The sequence below is a fragment of the Ovis aries genome, chromosome X (genome assembly GCF_016772045.2).
Source record: "Ovis aries strain OAR_USU_Benz2616 breed Rambouillet chromosome X, ARS-UI_Ramb_v3.0, whole genome shotgun sequence".
Classification (NCBI taxonomy): domain Eukaryota; kingdom Metazoa; phylum Chordata; class Mammalia; order Artiodactyla; family Bovidae; genus Ovis; species Ovis aries.
In genome coordinates this window covers 11,026,046-11,047,232 of record NC_056080.1, presented here as the reverse complement: position 1 = coordinate 11,047,232, position 21,187 = coordinate 11,026,046, and positions in this window count along the sequence as shown.

The following is a 21,187-nucleotide window of genomic DNA, read 5'->3' as shown; positions in this document are numbered from 1 at the left end:
GACAAAATCCTGTGGAAACTCACACAGATAATCACTTGCCTGGAACACATTTGTCAACTGGGATTCAAATGAACTTAAAGCTGTAAGCATAGGATTTGCTGGCAGTGTGCTTAGACCCAATGATGACATGAATCTCTGCCTTGGTTGGAGGCTGTAGGAAGCAATGGTGGTGCGCCATTGTCCAGCATTCTTGGTCTCAGCATGGTCACACCGCCCAGCTCAAGTGTCACTCATCCCACAGAGCTACTTGGAAGATGTTATTGCATGTAACATCGGTTCAGACAGTTTCCCCTCTTAGCACTGTTTTTTGGTTTGTTTTGTTTTTTGTTTTGAAGTCTTGAGACCCAGAACTCATCCTGATACATGGAGGTGTGGCAGCATTGGAAGTAGGTAGGCTGTAAATGTCCATCAACAGGTAAATGGATAAAGAAGATGTGGTATGTATATACAATGGAATACTACTCAGCCATAAAAAGGAACAAAATAATGCCATTGGCAGCAACAGGGATGGACCTACAGATTATCATACTAAGTGAACTAAGTCAGACAAAGACAAATATCTGATACAGCTTATATGTGGCATCTAAAATAAAAAGATACAAATGAACTTAAGAGAAATAGAGACCCACAGACATAGAGAACAAATTTATAGTTACAAAGGGGAAAGGAACCAGAGATCAAGTTGGCAACATCCGCTGGATCATGGAAAAAGCAAGAGAGTTCCAGAAAAACATCTATTTCTGCTTTATTGACTATGCCAAAGCCTTTGACTGTGTGGATCACAAGAAACTGTGGAAAATTCTTCAAGAGATGGGAATACCAGACCACCTGACCTACCTCTTGAAAAACCTATATGCAGGTCAGGAAGCAACAGTTAGAACCAGACATGGAACAACAGACTGGTTCCAAATAGGAAAAGGAGTACGTCAAGGCTGTACATTGTTACCCTGCTTATTTAACTTATATGCAGAGTACATCATGAGAAACACTGGACTGGAAGAAACACAAGCTGGAATCAAGATTGCCAGGAGAAATATCAATAACCTCAGATATGCAGATGACACCACCCTTGTGGCAGAAAGTGAAGAGGAGCTAAAAAGCCTCTTGATGAAAGTGAAAGAGGAGAGTGAAAAAGTTGGCTTAAAGCTCAACATTCAGAAAACAAAGATCATGGCATCCAGTCCCATCACTTCATGGGAAATAGATGGGGAAACAGTGGAAACAGTGGCAGACTTTATTTTGGGGGGCTCCAAAATCACTGCAGATGGTGATTGCAGCCATGAAATTAAAAGACGCTTACTCCTTGGAAGAAAAGTTATGACCAACCTAGATAGCATATTCAAAAGCAGAGACATTACTTTGCCAACAAAGGTCTGTCTAGTCAAGGCTATGGTTTTTCCAGTAGTCATGTATGGATGTTAAAGTTGGACTGTGAAGAAAGCTGAGCACCGAAGAATTGATGCTTTTGAACTGTGGTGTTGGAGAAGACGCTTGAGAGTCCCTCGGATTGCAAGGAGATCCAGCCAGTCCTTTCTAAAGGAGATCAGTCCTGGGTGTTCTTTGGAAGGGTGATCCTAAAGCTGAAACTCCAGTACTTTGGCCACCTCATGGGAAGAGTTGACTCATTGGAGAAGACGCTGATGTTGGGAGGGAGTGGAGGCAGGAAAAGGAGACAACAGAGGATGAAATGGCTGGATGACATCACCAACTGGATGGACATGAGTTTGAGTGAACTCTGGGAGTTGATGATGGACAGGGAGGCCTGGTGTGCTGCGACTCATGAGGTTGCAAAGAGTCAGACACGTCTGAGCAAGTGAACTGAATTGAACTGAACTGAAAGGGGAAAGGGAGGGAGAGATAAATTAAGAGTTTGGGATTAACAGATACACACCAATATATATAAAGTGGGCTTCCCTGGTGGCTCATAAGGTAAAGAATCCACCTGCAATGTGGGAGATCTAGGTTCAATCCCTAAGTTGCAGAGATCCCCTGGAGAAGGGAACAGTAACTCACTCCAGTATTCTGGCCTGGAGAATTCCATGGACAAAGGAACCTGACAGGCTATAGTCCATGGGGTCGCAAAGCATCAGACACGACTGAGCAACTTTCACTTCACTTCATATATAAAGTAGATAACCAATAAGGACCTATTGCATAGCACAGGAAACTATACTCAAGATTTTATAATAACCAATAATGGAAAATAATTTGAAAAAGAATATATATATATGCGTAACTGAATCACTTTGCTGTACACTTGAAACTAACACAACACTGTAAATCAACTACACTTCAACTTTAAAAAAAAGATGAAAAAAAGAAGGGAATATGACAGAGCAAAAAAAGAAAGGAGGTAGGTCTGCCAGAAGCCTAAGTGGATACACACGCCATCACGTTCTATTTCTCTTTGTTTAACAACGCCTTTACTTATTCTTATTTTTCCTTTTCTGGCTTTGAGCAGTGATGTGTTTTGTTCCAAAAGAGAACCACCATAGAAAGAAGTTGTACATTGCTCATCCAACCTCAGGGCTCTGTTTTTGCAGGATTCTTCTGCCTACTCACTGTTTCATATGCATTTAAATTCAAAACTCACTAAGTCAGAACTGAAACTGTGTGGGTTTCAGGTCTCCTTTTCCATTTGCCCTTCTTCACAAACCAGGGAGCTCTATACAGAGATATGCATGCGTGCCAGGAATCAGGAGCAAGAAGGCTCTGAGATGCTGTGCTAGAAACTGTGGTGATGCGGCTTGCCTAGTCACCATAGACTTTTAGAGATGGAGAGGACCAGAAAGAGGCCTGGAGAAAACCTGATCCAATTCCATCATATTACAAATGAGAAAGTCAAAGCCAGAGAGAGTAACCCTCCCAAAGTCACTGGGCTATTTAGAAGCCAGCCAAGGGCAGACCCATACGTCTTGGCAGCAGTTGGGTGCCCATATCTAGATCTGTTTGGTCCACTATTTGACAGCAAGGTCAGAGAACCATGAATTTAAAACAAAAACAAAAAACCTGGAGACAGTGGCAAGTCTCTGTGCATTATTTAATATGAAAAAGCATCTCCACTTATTTTTAAAGGCGGCAACATAAGCTAGGATCTAGACCCCATGAAGAGTTCTTAGTAGCCCTTAAACAGAGAGATCTGTATAATTCCCAAGCAATTCTATGCAACCACAGTTAAGGTGACATGTGTTCAAAATCCAGCAACCTAGAGAAGAAGTACTAATGAGGTTTTGGAACTGAGTTAATTGGGACATTTTCTCGGTAGAGGTAAGGTTTGGAGGTCATTGCCACTTAGATAAAGTCCCTATAAACCAGCCGGTGAGGAAGGTATCTGTGAATCTAGTGGGTCAAGATTTTCCAAACAAGTTCATATCAGCCACAAGCTAAGAGCCAACGACAGTCACAAAGGAATCTGAAGGGGAGCTTCTGCGCTGAGAATGAATGGAGACTTTTCAACAATTTTTAGGATAACTTGGAACAACAGACTGATTCCAAATAGGAAAAGGAGTACGTCAAGGCTGTATATTGTTACCTTGCTTATTTAACTTATATGCAGAGTACATCATGAGAAACGCTGGACTGGAAGAAACACAAGCTGGAATCAAGACTGCTGGGAGAATTATCAATAACCTCAGATATGCAGATGACACCACCCTTATGGCAGAAAGAGAAGAGGAACTAAAAAGCCTCTTGATGAAAGAGGAGAGTGAAAAAGTTGGCTTAAAGCTCAACATTCAGAAAACGAAGATCATGGCATCCAGGCCCATCACTTCATGGGAAATAGATGGGGAAACAGTGGAAACAGTGGCAGACTTTATTTTGGGGGGCTCCAAAATCACTGCAGATGGTGACTGCAGCCATGAAATTAAAAGACGCTTACTCCTTGGAAGAAAAGTTATGACCAACCTAGATAGCATATTCAAAAGCAGAGACATTACTTTGCCGACTAAGGTCCGTCTAGTCAAGGCTATGGTTTTTCCAGTAGTCATGTATGGATGTGAGAGTTGGACTGTGAAGAAGGCTGAGTGCCGAAGAATTGATGCTTTTGAACTGTGGTGTTGGAGAAGACTCTTGAGAGTCCCTTGGACTGCAAGGAGAGCCAACCAGTCCATTCTAAAGGAGATCAGCCCTGGGATTTCTTTGGAAGGAATGATGCTAAAGCTGAAACTCCAGTACTTTGGCCACCTCATGGGAAGAGTTGACTCATTGGAAAAGACTTTGATGCTGGGAGGGATTGGGGACAGGAGGCGAAGGGGACAACAGAGGATGAGATGGCTGGATGGCATCACGGACTCGATGGATGTTAATCTGAGTGAACTCCGGGAGTTGATGATGGACAGGGAGGCCTGGCATGCTGCGACTCATGGGGTTGCAAAGAGTCGGACATGACTGAGAGAATGAACTTAACTGAACTGTTGACAAGATGACCATAAAAATTATGATGAAAAGACGTAAGAAACAAGTGATTTTCAAGCAAGACTAAAGTACAGGTGGAAAAAGTGGTTATTGAGAGCATTTTTTTTTTTCACATGACTATTCCAGCAGTCCATGGGTCAGGTCTAGATCCTTTATCCATCCAGCCATGTGGCCCTGATGGTCCTTTCAGGAGGGAATAGGTCTCTGCAATCTCTATGCTCATCAGGAAACTGAAAGACTCTGCAGCAGTAAGAAAAGAAAGCAAAATGCGCTGCAAAGGACAAAGTCTGCAAAGATGGAAAGTGTTAATTTACAAACGTGTGGTCAGATTCTCACTAGATGGAGGTTGGAGGCCCTTCACTTTGTCCTAACACATAAAATGAGTTGCTGCAACCAAAAATCTGTTTGAAAGGTCTGAGCATTCGTTCTGCCCAGGCAAAAGACGATCAAGAGGAGGGACCAAGCAATGCATGAACAGCTGGTGCTTAATTCCCATCCCTGGAAATGAGACACTGAGAAGCAATTAGAAAATAAGGCCTGGAGTCACCCAAATGGCTGAGTGAAAACAAGCAGAGACTGGACACTGGGTCCCACCAAATGAATGCAATGCCCTAACTAGAAGATTCATCTTTTAAAATAAATTTCAAAACTCATAATATCTTGGGGGCAGGCCACAAAAAATTGAGGGTGCCAAAAAGGAGTCCCTTTTTTTAAAAGTTCAGAAATGCCGACAGAGCAATAGAAATGAAACCTATCAATATAAAGAAAAATATAAACAGACAAGGAAAAACCAAGGGATTTTCAGAGAGGAGAAAGATGCTGAAAGTTCTGGAAAAGGAGATTTTTAATTCTTCTGCTAGTTTCTTTGTGGCCACAAAGGTGGAAGTTTCTTTTGGTTTTAGCAGGACGGTTTGGTTAACAGAATATGTGAAATTAGGCTAAGGTTTGCAGGAAGAATCATCAAAATCTCTGAAAAGGGTTTTTGTTTCCAACCCAGAGGGAAAAAATTGGAATCTTTTTTTTTTTTTTTTTTTTTTTTGCTGTACTGAATGATTTACTCATATACTGCATATACACACAGAATGACAAAGGAAGAAACGGCTTTGCAACTTTGGGCCCTTAATCTTCCGGTTCTAAAAGGAGCAAAGCACTGTCATATTCCTTCCAGAGACAGAGAAGTACAGTTTGATGAAATGAATCATTACAGTTTTACGAGGTTCTTTGAAATGTTTAGCTTTAAGAGGCCATAGAAATGCAAATAATTAACAGGAAGTCAGGGAGGACCATGGGCTGCCAAGCCCACCAAGGTGGCTGAAGGCAGATTTCTCACAAAATCTCCAGACACATGGAAAAAAGGCAAAAGTGGGCTTTAGAGATGCATGGTCTTGTAAACTTCTCTTCAATGTAATCCTGGCAGTACAAACTGTACCACTGACCCAGGAACTGATGATTCAAACCTAACATTATCCTAAACAGAAGAATTCGAAGGGTGGGTTAGAAAAATAGAAGGATAAGGAGGCAGAAGAGTCATGCATGCATTCAACAAACACGAACCCTGCCATCTCTGGTTGTCTGGGATACAAAGGTACATAAAATGCACTGTCCTTCTCCCTCAGAGCTCACAGCCGACTTACATCTTAAAATCTTTAAGGTCTATTAATAAAGGAAAAAAAGAAAAAGAAAACCTTCAAAATCAGGGAAAGGGAATCCAAAAGCATTTTTTATTTTCTCATGCTATGCCAAATTTTTACCCCAGCTTTATTAAGACATAAAAGTTAGATTAAAAAAAATTACTCTAGTTTATGTTGTCTTAAAAAACGTTGCATGCTAGTGTGAGGGCAAGAGAGAATTCTAAAAATATGAGTTTGTGTATTTAACCTCATATTCTATTAAAGAGCTAGAACAAATGGATTTAAATCAGTGATATTTGAGCTGAAGGCTTTGAGTCCATTATCAGCCTGTCTGGAAATGATTTCCTTATTCTCTGGGGTTCTTAATTTTTATTTGCATGTGTTTCTGCCAGTGGTGGAAAGGTCGGCAAGAGGAAACACTGTTGTGGGCCCCCAATCCAGCTCATTCTTGAGAAACGGCTGAGCTGGCTCCTGGGGACAGGCTCATGCTTCTAGAAAATTGTGGGCCTGTCAAAGCAGTCATCACAGCCACAACAGCACTGCTGTTTCAAATGCCAGATTCAGTGGTGTTTTTTTTTTTTTTTTTAATTCCTTAGCCAGAGAACAGACAGCAAACACAGACACTTTCTGCCTGCTTTGTTCAAGACTTTCTTAGCAAGGCCTTAGAAGAATGTATGGGCAGGTGTTCCTGCTCTGTCTGGAAAAATAAAACACAGCAGTGTAGAAGAGTACAAAAGGTTTCACTTCCTTTTTAACCTTTACTGAACGGAAAAGAACAACTTGAAGATGGTGTCTCTGGGGAGAAGAGAGTCACTTCCTGGCTGCCTTTGTCAAGAGAGACCCTGCCGGGTGACCCATCTTCAGACAGTACAGAGAAGCACGGTTTCTTATGCCTTTCACAGACACAGACAATTAAGTAATGTGGAGTGCTGACTTAACATCTTCTCCTGAACATTTCAGGGTTTCTGATAACCAAAAAGATGGTGCCGCCTCAGATAAAATGCACCTCAGGTGTTTAAATGTGCTCCAAGGAGTCCAGCCACGGGCCAGCTGCTTAAATGGCTCCCACAGTCCAGAAATATAAGACGAAAACTGCAATAGCACCACGTGGATTATTCCTTTTAACAATGCAAGTGGCACAAATAATATATAAATGTGTATATACAAATAATAGTATTATATACATAATATTATACATATCGGGAAAGAGAGAGGGAGCTAGTTGGTCATACTTTAAGAAAAATGTCTGGAAGGTAAAGAAGGAATGCATAAAACAAAAGTCATCAGGTTTGAGAAGCGAATAGCACAAGACATTTGCTTTCAGATTCTCTTAGTATAATGGGTAATACCCTCTGACCATATGAACCCTTAGTCGCATCTACTGCTTCTTTGTTTTGAAAAAGGCAAAGGCTTCCAGGTTTTAAAGAGGAATCTCAGGTGTAATGCTGAGCTTCAGATAACAATTATCCTGTTTTGTCACTGATTAAAAAGAAAGTGAGAAGAGTTGAATGGGGAAAAATACAGCTGGCGATCACTGAATGAGAAACGCACGTGGGAGGAAATGCGTGGGAGAAACCGAACACTTGGTTCAGAGGTGAAAACTGCATTTGACTGGTTGCTGGCAATTCTACCTTCCTGATGGCAGCTGGGCTGCTTGTTTTTCCCTCCAAGAGATGTGGAAGAGAGCAACAGAAAGCTGGCTTACTCTGACTAGAAGCCCTTGGTTTGGCTGCTGGTAAACTGGAAATCAAGCTAAACACATGTGCTGAATGACCAGCCAACTCAGCCTCACTCTTGTTCTCTTCTAGAATTAGGTAACCCGTGGAATGGTTTGGACCAGCTTTCCAGGAGATGAGTGAGGCGTATAGATGTCACCACAACTTTGAAAAACACTTGTCACGAGATTTATAGTGCCTGGAATAGGAGCGCAAATTTCTCATGGCCAAAGTCCCTCTGTGTTTCATTTGTGTGCCTTTCAGTATCTTACACACAATAGATGCCTCCTAAGTGTGTGTTGAATGAATGAAATCTGCACATGGCCCATCAGCCCCACCCCTTCCAAATACATGTGTTATCAATAAGCAAATAAACCAAAAGGATAAACAATGAATCCATGTAAAGCCCAGACAATCTATGTGTATACAGACTTGTACTACGTCAAACACTTGGATGCTTGGAAACTTCTGGATGATTGCCTGCATCCTTCTACATTCCTCCAACGATTTAATGATAAAAATAGATTATATACTGGGATAGATTCTGAAGTAAGGCAAAAAATAATCTACCAAGCCTATTAAGTCATTCTGTTCCGTAGTCTAAAATAATTCCTATTAAAAAACTGAGCAAGATCTGGATCCGCCACTTAGGATGGTTTGCTAGTACTTGACAATGAAACTCAGAATGTTACTGCATCTTGATGTCATTTCCCTCCCTCTCTTTTCTATACAATTTTAGAACAGCAAGTTCTTTGGTTCACTCTGATGGGAACTCTGAGGAGCCCAAAGCACCAACCATGTCAAGAATCCCAAGATGGCAGAGTTTCTGGACCTATGGCACAGGCCCTGCTCCCAGGAATTTTCTTTTCCCAGTCTCCCCAGACACAGCCCATAGCCACACCAGCCACTCTGAAGAGGTTTCCTCAGTCAGCAGGCCCTCTCCCTGTTACCAGGGCAGCAGCCATTCTGGAGAACAAGAAGCCAATACAAGGAGAAGACAAAGGCCAGACTGTGTGATTTCTGTCTGCCCACTGCAGTAAGCACGCGTCAACGTGGGGATGTGGGTGTTGCGCATATCAGGAAGTCTGGAATCCAGGGAATCTATGTGACTTTACTTCCAAGTGTGAAAGTGTTAGTTGCCCGGTCGTGTCCAACTCTTTGAGACCCCATGGACTGTAGCCCACCAGGCTCCTCTGTCCATGCAATTCTTCAGACAAGAGTACTGGAGTGAGTTGCTATTTCCTTCTCCAAGGACATGAACAAATTTAGAGTGGTGTTTTTGTGTGGAGTCTTCATGTTTGGGGGGTTTTGTTTTTATTTGTTCCTTTCTTTTCCTTCAGAGAAGAAGGCCTTAAAAGAACCCTTCAGCATAAGACTATGAGGTAGATAAGAATTACTGGCTTCCCTGGTGGCCCAGTGGTAAAGAATCCACCTGTCAATGCAGGAGACACAGGTTTGACCCCTGGGTTGGGAAAATCCCCTGGAGAAGAGAATGGCTATTCAGTATTCTTGCCTGGAGAATTCTATTGAAAGAGGAGCCTGGCGGGCTCCAATCCATGGGGTTGCAAAGAGTCGGACATGACTGAGCAACTAACACAGGAACTACAGATGCTGGGTAGAATATTTGTATTTCTCCTTTTGCTACACATACTTTATCAAGATCTTTGGCAAGTGCTCTTACACTCTGACTTTCTCTATTGGCTTCATATTAATAGGCCTTACCTTAGATGAAAGAAGGCAGGAGGGGCCACATGGCAGATTAAGTGTCAGTCAGTTCAAATAGCTCTGGGGGTAACAATAAAGAGAAAAAAATAATTTGGTGAAGCAAGCGATTTGACTTTAAAAAGAAGATAATCCTATCAATCCACAGACAATTGCTATGTACAATTACAATGTACTTTTGTCCAGATTTAAATTCACTCTATATTTATTTGGTGCAGACACTTTCACAGACTTATCTCACTTTGTGTTCAAATACCATTTACTGAGCTAGCTTGTTCTCAGTAAGTCATTTGTATTATAAAACCAGGAATAACTTACATTCCTAATTCCTTCCTCTTGTCTGGCTTTTTGAAGATCCTGGGATGCACATTCTGGTGATATCTAGCATAGTTTTTTCTGTTGGATGAATAAAACACCTGTATGTATGAAAATGAATATCGAATGAAAATATCTGACACCTATCCACCACTTGCTATTTGCCAGTCACTGTGCCAGACCCTTTATAAGTGTAATCTTATTTAATTCTGCCATCAGCCCCAAAGTGATAGATGCAAGAATGCTAAAATGATGCTAGAATGATTTCCAATTTACAGCTGAGAGCGCTGAGGCATAGAGAACTTTAATTACTTGTACATTCACACAGCTAGCTAGTGGAAGAGTGAAGACTCAAAGTTGGCTCCCTGTGACGCTTCGAGTCATGCTTTCCTCACTCAGTGTGATATTCTAAGATGATATCTACCATCTCGGGTCCTGGTGTTGTGCCATGATTAGATTTATGTCATATGACAAAGGAGGCTTCCCTGGCGGCTCAGATGGTAAAGTGTCTGTCTGCAACACAGGAGACCCAGGTTCAATCCCTGGGTTGGGAAGATCCCCTGGAGAAGGAAATGGCAACCCCACTCCAGTATCCTTGCCTGGAAAATCCCATGGAGCCTGATGGGCTATAGTCCATGGGGTCACAAAGAGTCAGACATGACTGAGCAACTTCACTTCACTTCATATGCCAAAGATGATGGATGTTGCTCCCTTGATGGTGTAACATCAGCTGGCAAGGCAGAAGGGACTTTGCAAATGTAATTAAGGTTCCAAATCAGTGAACTCCAAGTCATCTAGAGGGTGATTATCCTGGGTAGGCCTGACTTAATCAGTCGAGCATCCTTTAAAAGAGGGCTTAGGCCTTCTCTGAGTCAGAGACTCTTCACAACCTTGAAGAAGCCAGGCACCACATGTTTTATAGCTTTAAGGAAAATAATTCTGACCCCAAACCAACTTGAACTTGGAAGGAGACCCAAGCTTGCAGATGAGACCACAAGCCCCAGCTGACACCTTGACTGCACCTTTGTGAGATCCTGAGCGAAGATCTAGCTAACCATTCCCAGACTCCTCATGGACAAAAACTGTGAGATGATAAAATGTGTTGCTGTAAGCAACTAAATTTGTGGTGATTTGTTATGCAACAGTAGAAAATTAAGCCAATAAGTATGTGAACAATTTGATAACACAAATAAAACTATCAATGAAAAGTTTGGGACTTCCCTGGTGGTTCAGTGGTTAGGACTCCGTGCTTCCATTGCAGGGGGCATGGGTTCCATCTCTGGCTGGGGAACTAAGATCCTGTATACCGTACAGTGAAGCCAAAAAAAATTTATATCTTCTAATAACCTATAAGGGAAAAGGATCTTAAAAAGAATATATATATATATGTATATATATATATATACACACACACACACACACGTATAACTGAATCGCTTTGCTGTACACTTGAAACACAAAATTGTAAATCAGCTATATTTCAATAAAATTTTAGAGTTTGAGCACACAAGTATGTAAAAAATGTATTATGCATTTATAAATTATATACAGGAGATTGTGTGCTCAGTTGCTAAGTCATGCCTGACTCTTTGCAATCCCATAGACTGTAGCCCTGGAGGCTCCTCTGTCCATGGTATTCTCAAGGCAAGAATATAGCGTGGGTTGCCATGCCTTCCTCCAGGGGATCTTCCTGACCCAGGGAAAGAACCCGCATCTCCTATGTCTCCTGCATTGGCAAGTGGGTTCTTTACCACTAGCACCACCTGGGAAGTCCCATAGAGGAGGCTGCTGTGTGCTGTGCTTAGTCCCTCAGTCATATCCAGCTCTTTGTGACCCCATGGACTGTAGCCCCTGCCAGGTTCCTCTGTCCATGGGGATTCTCCAAGCAAGAATACTGGAGTTGGTTGCCATGCCCTCCTCCAGGGGATCTTCCCAACCGAGGGACAGAACCCAGGTCTCCTGCATTGCAGGAGGATTCTTTACCATCTGAGCCACCAGGAAAGCCCCCAGTACAGGAGATTATCCCCAAATAAAACACGAGATACTCACTTACTCACACAAACCAGAAATTACAAAGTATAACCACTGTTCTTAGCCAGGTCCGTTCTCCACCATGGCCAAGGTTAATACAAGTACTGAAATTCTAATCTTCATTATACCCTCACAAATGGATGAAAATCTGTCCAAAATAAAAGGAAGAGGAAGGGTTTTTGAAACCCTGACTATAGCACTTCTACGGAGGCCATTTACGGAATTTACACAGACTCAGCCTTTACATGCCCACCACCAAAGTATGTGTGCTTTGACATGCTAAACATTCAAAGATCACCCTGATTACTGCCTACACTGACCAAGGTCAGAGGTGAGTGACCCTCATCCAACAGTCAGTCAGCAAGGGTTTGTGATGGCCTAGTGCTGCACAGCTCTGCAACCAGGAAGGGAAGCAGGCTGGTCCAGAAAAGGCACATTTTGACAATATATAAAATATGCCCTCAATCCTTGGGCTCTATTCTCCAGACTTCCCCACAATGCGAAATTTAGATTTTTGGTTTTTCCTTTTATCTCTAGATTTTAATTTCCCCCACTTATGCAAGATGCTGCACTAGAAATGACATCACATGTGAAGCTTGGTTTATATCCCAGGCCATTTCATTGCAATCATTTTTCTATGTCTACCCACTTCACGCTGGGGTTCAGTTCTCCTTCCCAAAATAGCTTTATTTGGAACAGGAAGCAGCAAACTTTTTCACATAGTAAATATTTTCTGTTTTGCAGGACATAGAGTCTCTGACAGAGCTACCCACTTCCGCCACTGAACATAAAAGCTAGAGGCAAGCCACATGTGAACGAGGGTACCAATCAGACTTTATGGACACTGAAATGTGATGGTCATATAATTTTTATATGCCAAGAAATACTATTCCTTTGATTTGTTTTCCAGTCATTTATAAATATAAACACCAGCCTTAGCACTCAGGCTATAGAAAAACAGGTAGCTGGCCAAACCTGGCCCTCCGGCCAGAGCTTGATGACTCTGATATGTAGAGACATTATCAGAGTTAATGAATTAGTCATTATAAAAGGTTCTTCTCTTTTTTGGGAATGAAGATTTTTACAGATGAAAAAGCAGAAGTATATACATATGTATTAAATTAGCAAAGATGTGTTTAGAGTGGTCAGGTTTATAAATCATGCCAGATCTTTATAGAGGAGGCTGATATTTTTGCTAAGGGCACTTGTTGCGCATTTCATTCTACACAAGAAACTCAGTCAACCCAGGTGTAGTTTGTGGTTCTTACAACTAAAGACCCAAGCAGTAGGTTAAACTTACCATGCAGTCCTTTGCACTAGTTGACATACACACGTTACTATGTATTAAAAATGGACCAGGTGATGGCAGAATCCCTAAATGTGATTGGTGGCAATCAGCCAAGATAACTAAACTGAAGTGACTCAGCAAACCCAGATCTTGGCCATCTTCAGATAATCATGGACAAACTCCAAATGTCCAGTTTCCCTATGTCCTCATTCATCGCACTGAAATATATAATTTTAGTCTCAGATAGAGCTAACTATAATGTCATGCTGGTATTATGTTATAAAACAAACAAGTATAATGTTACAGATGTAAAAGACTGGACTAGAGTTTGCAAATTCTTATAAAAAGCATTTCTTTAGCCGATGGGAAACATGGCAAATGGCAATTCCACTTTCCAAAATTCAATTTTTTGGGCACCAAAATGCTACATATATACACACACACACACACACACATAATTTTGTCTTTTTACAAACCTCAAAAGAAGGAATGAAAGAAAGAAGAAAGAAAGCGAGGAAAAGTATGAATCATTTTTCTAGAGCTAGACAGAAAACTACTGTCATGATTTTGTCTTGTCCTGTTGGGTTATCAGAGTTTTGCTGGACTAACTCAGTGGTCATGTATGGATGTAAAAGTTAGACCATAAAGAAGGCTGGGCACCAAAGAATTGATGCTTTCAAATTGTGTTGCTAGGGAAGACTCTTGAGAGTCCCATAGACTGCAATGAGATTAAACTAGTCAATCCTATAGGAAATCAACCCCGAATCTTCATTGGAAGGATCAATGCTGAAGCTAAGCTCCATTACTTTGGCCACCTGATCTGAAGAGCCAACTCATTGAAAAAGACCTTGGTGCTGGGAAAGACTGAGGGCAGGAGAAGGGGGCAACAGAGGGTGAGGTGGTTGGATGGCATCCCCAACTCAATGGACATGAGTTTGAGCAAGCTCCAGGAGATAGTGAAAGACAGGGAAGCCTGGCATGCTGCAGTCCATGGGGTCACAAAGACTCAGACACAACTGAGCAACTGAACAACAACCACCCCAATTTTATGCCATTGTATCCTCTACAGTGTAATATCTTGACGGATAATGAAAAATGAGGAGGATCCACTTGGGCGGTCTGGCAAAACTCAGTTTAAAGTAAATATAAGCTCTCTGGAGATTTCTACCATGAGGAATGTTCTTTTAAAAGCTCATTGTTTGTTTTAATCCAATGGAAAAAAAAGATAAAAACTGAAGAATAAGGTCTATAAAGAGAAAGCACAAATATTAAGACTGGCAAGGGGAAATAGGCAGTCAGGGGATGGACTGAAAGCCAAGTTCAACTTTCAGATTGTCCTGGCAAAACTGATTATAGTGAAGGATTAAGGCTCACCTGAGCACAATATCTTAGTTAAACTCAGTAACTCTTAATGAAAAATCTATTAGTATATTTAAACTGAACAAACTTTTTGGCCAACCCAATATATGTCCTTATAATGTTTTCAAACACAGCTTTCTGTTTGTATGACTATATATATATACACATCTGAAAAATAAGGAAAAATACAAAGAAGAATATGCAATTAATAAGCAAATCCACCACCTGTAACTAATGCCTTCTGTTGTTAAGGAGAGACTGTATTCTTTATGGAGAGGTGGGTATTTCATGATTACAACAAAAATTTCAAACTTTTTCAGCTATAACAGTCAAGTAAGGCTAATAACCCAATGTCTAACTATAGAACTAAGGGACCTTTAATCGAGAAAAATTGTGACATGGCCAAGACCACCTAGATTCTCATATGTTCAATAAGGGTAAGAAATTAGTGTCCTCCAACTTGTAGCCTAGTTCTTAAAATATTTCAGGCCATAATCCTAGGCAAGAACCAAAATTTGTCCTCAGCCCTGGAAGAACTGTGATTTACAAAATACCAGCTTCTGTGCAAAATGAGACCTTGATGCTGAAAAGAATTAGTGTGCCTTAAGTTTCGTAGCTCTCTAATTAAAGAAGAGCTTTAGACTTACTCCCCAGAGGTTTTAATACTGTTACTTTAATTTATAGCTGTTCTTTAATTTTAATAGTCAAATGAAAGCTTTAATTATAATCAAGCAGTTCTTCATATGGAAAGATAGCACTGCTGGGTCACCTTCAACACACCACGTGTTTTCAGTTATTTTCCAGGGTTGGGAAGGGACCACAGTGAGTATTAAACCACCCCGATTCAAACAGTGTACATTTGCTCAAGATCTCTCTAGACAAAACTAGGACTGAGACTACAGCTAAAGAATCACACAGAACTATGCAGCCATATCAGATCTAGAGCCTTGATTTTTCTTGCTTTATACACCAAACAGATTGCCATGAACTGTTACAGAAGACTTCACCATGCTAACAGATGCTCTGTGTACTAACGAGATATGTGGAGTATTAAATTATTAAAAACAAATCTAGGTTGAATACTTGGTACCCAATTTAACGATGTTATCTTCTGTCGTTTACTTTCAATAAACTTTATAGTGTTTGTCACAGCTAAGAAATTAACAAGCCTGTGTTACTGTTAACTAAACAGAAGATTTTATTCCAGTTTCATCCACATTTCCATTCTTCTTTCTGTTCCAGAATTCAATCCAGGATCCCACATTGCATTTAGTAATCATCTTAGTCTCTTCAGAACTGACAGTTTCTGCATCTTCCCATATTTTTTCAGGACCTTGGCAATTTTCAGTAGTCAGATAGGAATTTAATAGAATGTCCCTTGATCTGGGAGTGCATGATGTTTGTCTCATTAGACTGGGGTTATTCATTTTTGGAAAGTGGCAAAGTTCCCTTCTCGTGGCAAACATCAGAAGGTACCTAAGATCTATATAACATTGCTGACGATGTTACCCTTCATCACTTGGTTAAGGTGCTATCTGGCAGGTTTCTCCACTACAATAGTGCTGTTTTTTCCTCCACTGTCATACTCTAGTTTTGGAAGGAGTCACTAAATCTAGTCCAGTGTGGCTTGGAGGTGCGGAGCGGTTAATCTCTCCCTCTTGGACAGAGAATATCTTCATACATCATTTGGAATTATTCTGTAAGGAAGATGTGTCTTTTCTCCCCTATGATGTTATCTTTTCATGCCCAAAGCATGGTGACCAGGCAAATTTTCATTTAAAGAAAACGTCTTTTGAAACTCAACATTCCGTTTGAATACAAGTCAATTGTTGCCAGACACTGGATGCTATATTCTTTTAGGAAAATTTCACCTCGCCATCTGGGTAAAATCAGACATTTCACTAACTAACAGTGGACTTGAGGTAGGATAACAATGAAAGAGTAGGGTAAAAAGGGGTGACAAGGGTGGAAAGGAAAAGAAAGGGTCAGGTCAGCTGAAGTGTCCCCCACTGGTGTAACGAGTTAGTTTCCACCATTCAGCAAGAGACTTGCCCATTCAGCAAGAGGAAATTCCTCCTAGGTCACTAGCTCTTCAAGTCACTGAATCTAGAGACAGGTTTTTGCCTGGTTATTAACCAGCTAATCAATAGCCATTGTGCTTTATGCATCCAGTCTAGTAGGGACCACAGTGAGTATTAAACCACTCTGATCTCTGACTTGTAATAAAAAGAGCTTTATCTGGGCAGCAATCTAACACTAGGGATAGAGTCTAACTGAAATGATTAAGTCGTTTAAATAATTATAATCAATTACAGGTACTACCATGGACGTACAATTTTAGCTTTGCTCACCAGGCCCTTTCATTGATTGGGAAAATGTTTTCTGATCTACAACAGGTCATCTTGGTTCTATTGTCTAGATTCCTTTTTTTTTTTTTTTGCCTCTTTCTCATTTTGTTGTTTTTGCTGTTCTCCATTTCTTATGTATTTTTCCACGGGATTTTGCAGATTTCTTAATAGATTTTTTTTTTCACCAGAACTTTTCTATCCTGGATGTCTCTCTGCAAATCCTGTTTCCTTTTACTCCCATGGCAGACACAGCTCCCTTGTCTTTCGCACTCTGACTTTTGGCACCTATACTCAGAGTTATATCTCCCTACCTCCTTTCCCCATGTGGGAAGTGGTTCTAGACTTCTCCTTTAAACCAGTATATGCTGTGGTCAGAGGAAATCCTGTCATCTGGTGGGGGAAAGACAAGTGTATTGGCTGACTCCCACCTGGTGGATTATCTGATGGAAAGGAAACCAATGGGTCTCTGGGAGGTTGCCTGTTTTCTCCCTTTAAACATCCCTATGTGGCCCACGTTACAGGATCCAAGGAACCACAATGCTGAAAGTTTATGGTAAGACATGTGAGTATTAGGAAGACTTTGATTCTGTTAGATGAGAATACATTGTCATCCTCTCCACATGGAAAGTGGCAAAGAAGTTGACTGATTTATTCATCAGTTCAGTTCAGTCACTCAATCGTATCCAACTCTTTGCAACCCCATGGACCGCAGCACGCCAAGCCTCCCTGTCCATCACCAACTCCCAGAGTTTACCCAAACTCATGTCCATTGAGTCAGTGACGCCATCCAACCATCTCATCCTCTGTCGTCCCCTTCTCCTCCCGCCCTCAATCTTTCCCATAGTCAGGGCAAAATAAGCAGAGAGAGAAACAAATAAGGAGAGAGAGCAAGGGAGAGGATGCAGAGGTAAGCTGCTGCCAACAGATGATGTTCACAATTGAAAATAGTGTTTCAATTAATGAACATGAGTTCTGGATCTCGACGCCAAAGTACAGGAAGTGCAGATCACATCATGAGCTGCACCGCTCAGTAAACAGCAAAATCCAGACTGTGAGAAACTTTATAAATCCAACACCCCAGGTGGTGGTGGTGGTGTAGTCACTAAGTCGTACCAGACTCTTGCAACCCCTTGGACTATAGCCTACCAGGCTTCATTGTCCATGGGATTCTCCAGGCAAGAGCACTGGAGTGGGTTGCCATTTCCTTCTCCAAATACCCCAGGTACTTCAACAGAAAAATTGTAAGGAAAGGAAGGGTTGGCAGAAGATGTAGATAAAAAGACACAAATTTTCAAAAATGACTAAATTTGTATTGTTAGAGTATAGTACCTCAGGGTGCACATACAATTCATAAAACCATAAGAAAATGAAAGCAGATTATTAGTATAAATACAGAGGAGAGGTTCATATGGAGGTGTTGACACTGGAAGGGAACCCAGGTGGGGCTCCTGGGATGGGTGACCAAGTTCTGTTTCTTGACCTGAGTTTCCATTATAAGAGCTGGATATCTGCCTCACAACACATTAAACTATAGGTTTGTGTGTTTTTTGTAGTTTTCTTTACTTTCTTCAATTTTACAACAAAAGGTTAAAATATCTCTACTTAGTTGCCAATAATTAAAACCTGGGGGACTGCACATTTAAAGTTCTCTATTTCTGCCTTCTCTTGAAAAATCAGAATTGGCAACACTGGGTCCATGTTTCCTTATGGAGCTGAAAGGGCTGCCTCATTTCTCGACAAAGCTTGACCTCTCCGGTTATTTATGTGACCTGCTGGGCACCTGTAAACACATGAATTTCCGACCCCAGGGGTGGGGAAAACTAGCTATAGCTTGCATCTTTTATTGGCAAGATTCCTATATGTTGTGTGTAAATTCAATAGAAAGCAGTTCAACTCACATTTCTCAAGCACGTACTCCACAGAGCTCCATGCGAGAAACTCTTCTGTTCCTCCCCAGCCAAGGAGCCTCCAGTCTGGAAAGGGAAACCGAGATTTAGGTCATCACTCTATTCCAGTGAGGTGTAGATTCTAAAGTCTTCATAGAAAGTACCAGTAGGATGCAGCAGGCATTGGGGAAGGGCAGAATCAATCTGAGCTTAGGTCTAAGGAGACTCCTTGGAGGATGTGAAAGGAACTGGGCCTTGGAAAATGACTGGGATGAGGATGGGGCAAATAGGGAAGAGAGAACTTGACAGAAAGAAAAATTTGAACCCAAGGACACAGCTTGTAGACCAGTGTTTGCATTAAATTCCCAGGGCTGGTGAATGATGGACGTGAGCAGCGAGTCACGAGATACAGGTGTCTTTTCAAGTGTCTTAAACGACAATGATGCCATTGACGAAGTTGGGAGGACAAGTTTTGTAGACAGGATGACTTTAAGCAATGGAGCCTTAAAGAGAGCCAGATGGAGTTCAAAGGAGTCGTAAAGTCATCAGGTTAAAGAAACTTTCTAAGCGAAGCCATGGGGAAAGGAAGAACATAGATGAGGAAGACTATAAGGTCAAGGTTAGCTCTGTGCACAAACCAATATCTAAGGGGCAGGTGAAGCAGAACCAGAGAAAAAGATGAGTGAAGAGAAGCAGGAGAATTCAGGACCAGGGGGGATGCTGGAATCACCACCCAAAAAGTGATAGGTGGACGAGAGATTAAATTTTCCTGGATTGTCTACTTGGCCATTTGGATTTAAAAAAAAAAAAAAAGGAAAATGCTATTTGGACATCAATGAGAAGTAGGTTTATTTTCTTTCCTAACTAAGCAGTGTCATTTATTGTCATGCTGTGGGCGTGCATGCTCAGTCGCTCAGTCGTGTTTGACTCTGGGACCCCATGGACCATAGCCCTCCAGAATCCTCTGTCCAAGGGATTTCCCAGGCAAAAATATTGGAGTGGGTTGCCATTTCCTCCTCCAGGAGATCTTCCTGACCCAGGGAGCGAACCTGCAACTCCTGCACTGGCAGGCGGATTCTTTACCACTGAGCCGCCAAGGAAGCCTGGGGCATTAATGTTTGTTTCCCACATGGTATTCTGCTCTCGCCTTGTGCACATTTCCAATTGCTGCAGCAGCACCATTGTTTTCTCCTATGGCCACCTGGGCTCCTCATCTCTGTCATTACAGTAAATCTACAACCAATCCCAAGCCTTTGATTTTCCTTCCATTCTATTCCCTTTGGTCCCTGCTGATTCACAGCTCCTAGAAGTTTTTCCTTATGACTTTTTATATCATGGAATAACTTTCTGATGGATGCAAAAAAAAAAAACTGCAATTATCCTCTCCCCTCACACAAACCCATTTGTTCAGTAAAATTTTTGTCTCTGCCCACAGAGCTGATCACCAGTTTGCTACTTCAACCATCGAGGTTTAACTGGGTCATGATTCCTAGTGGGTTAGATGGTGCCTTGCCCCTCTCCCCAACAGCTCTACTCATGTCAAATCCCTGGAACTCGTCAATGTTGACTTATTTGGAAAAGGAGCTTTTACAGATTTAAGGATTTTGAAATGAGACTGTCCTGGATTGCCCAGGTGGGCCTTAACCCCAATGACAAGTGAGTGTCCTTAGAAGAGAAGAAGACACAGAGAGAGTCATACATGATTGAAGACCAGCTTTTAGTGTGCAAACCCTAGAATAAGGCACTGCAAACCACACAAAGCCCACCAAAAATAAATATAATTTTAATTATTTCAAATATATTAACCTCTGTCTATACCAGTATAAAAATTGGAAGCAAATCAACATGAAATGAGTTTCCAGTATGGAGATCTGACTGCCTGTGTTGTTGAAATGTAGACTAAGAAACACCAATAAAAGTCTGATATATTACCTTCTCATGCTTGGTTAATGTCAATTAATTAATTGTTAATGACAATTGGCTTTGTTGATGGCAAGCATGGGCAGTCCATTCTTTGCCCTATCCTCCATATAGCTTCATTTCAAACAGGAAGAATCTAGAAACTATCTCACGTGGGCTGAGTTTACCTCTGAAAAGCCCCAGTTGCCGAAGGGGAGTTTATAAAACTCCTTAGTGAAGCAGACAGGCCCTTAACCGTCTGCTGTCATGGATCTCGCAACCCAAGTATCACGTGGCAAACATGGAGCTCGGTGAAATTGTTGGGTAAATGAACCGATCTATGGCTCACGCTCTATGTGGCTTTTCATGTACACAGGTCTGCCTCTCCCATCAGGCCCAGCTCAGATTCAGATTCCTATCCCTAGCATCTAGGAAAGAGCTGGGAACACAGGAAGTGCTCAATATGTTTTCAGAACAACTTTTTTTTTTCTACCCTCCATGCAAGCCATGACTTTAGGTTGCAATAACAGGATGACATCGATATGTGTATATTATTATGTATATATAGTGTATATCT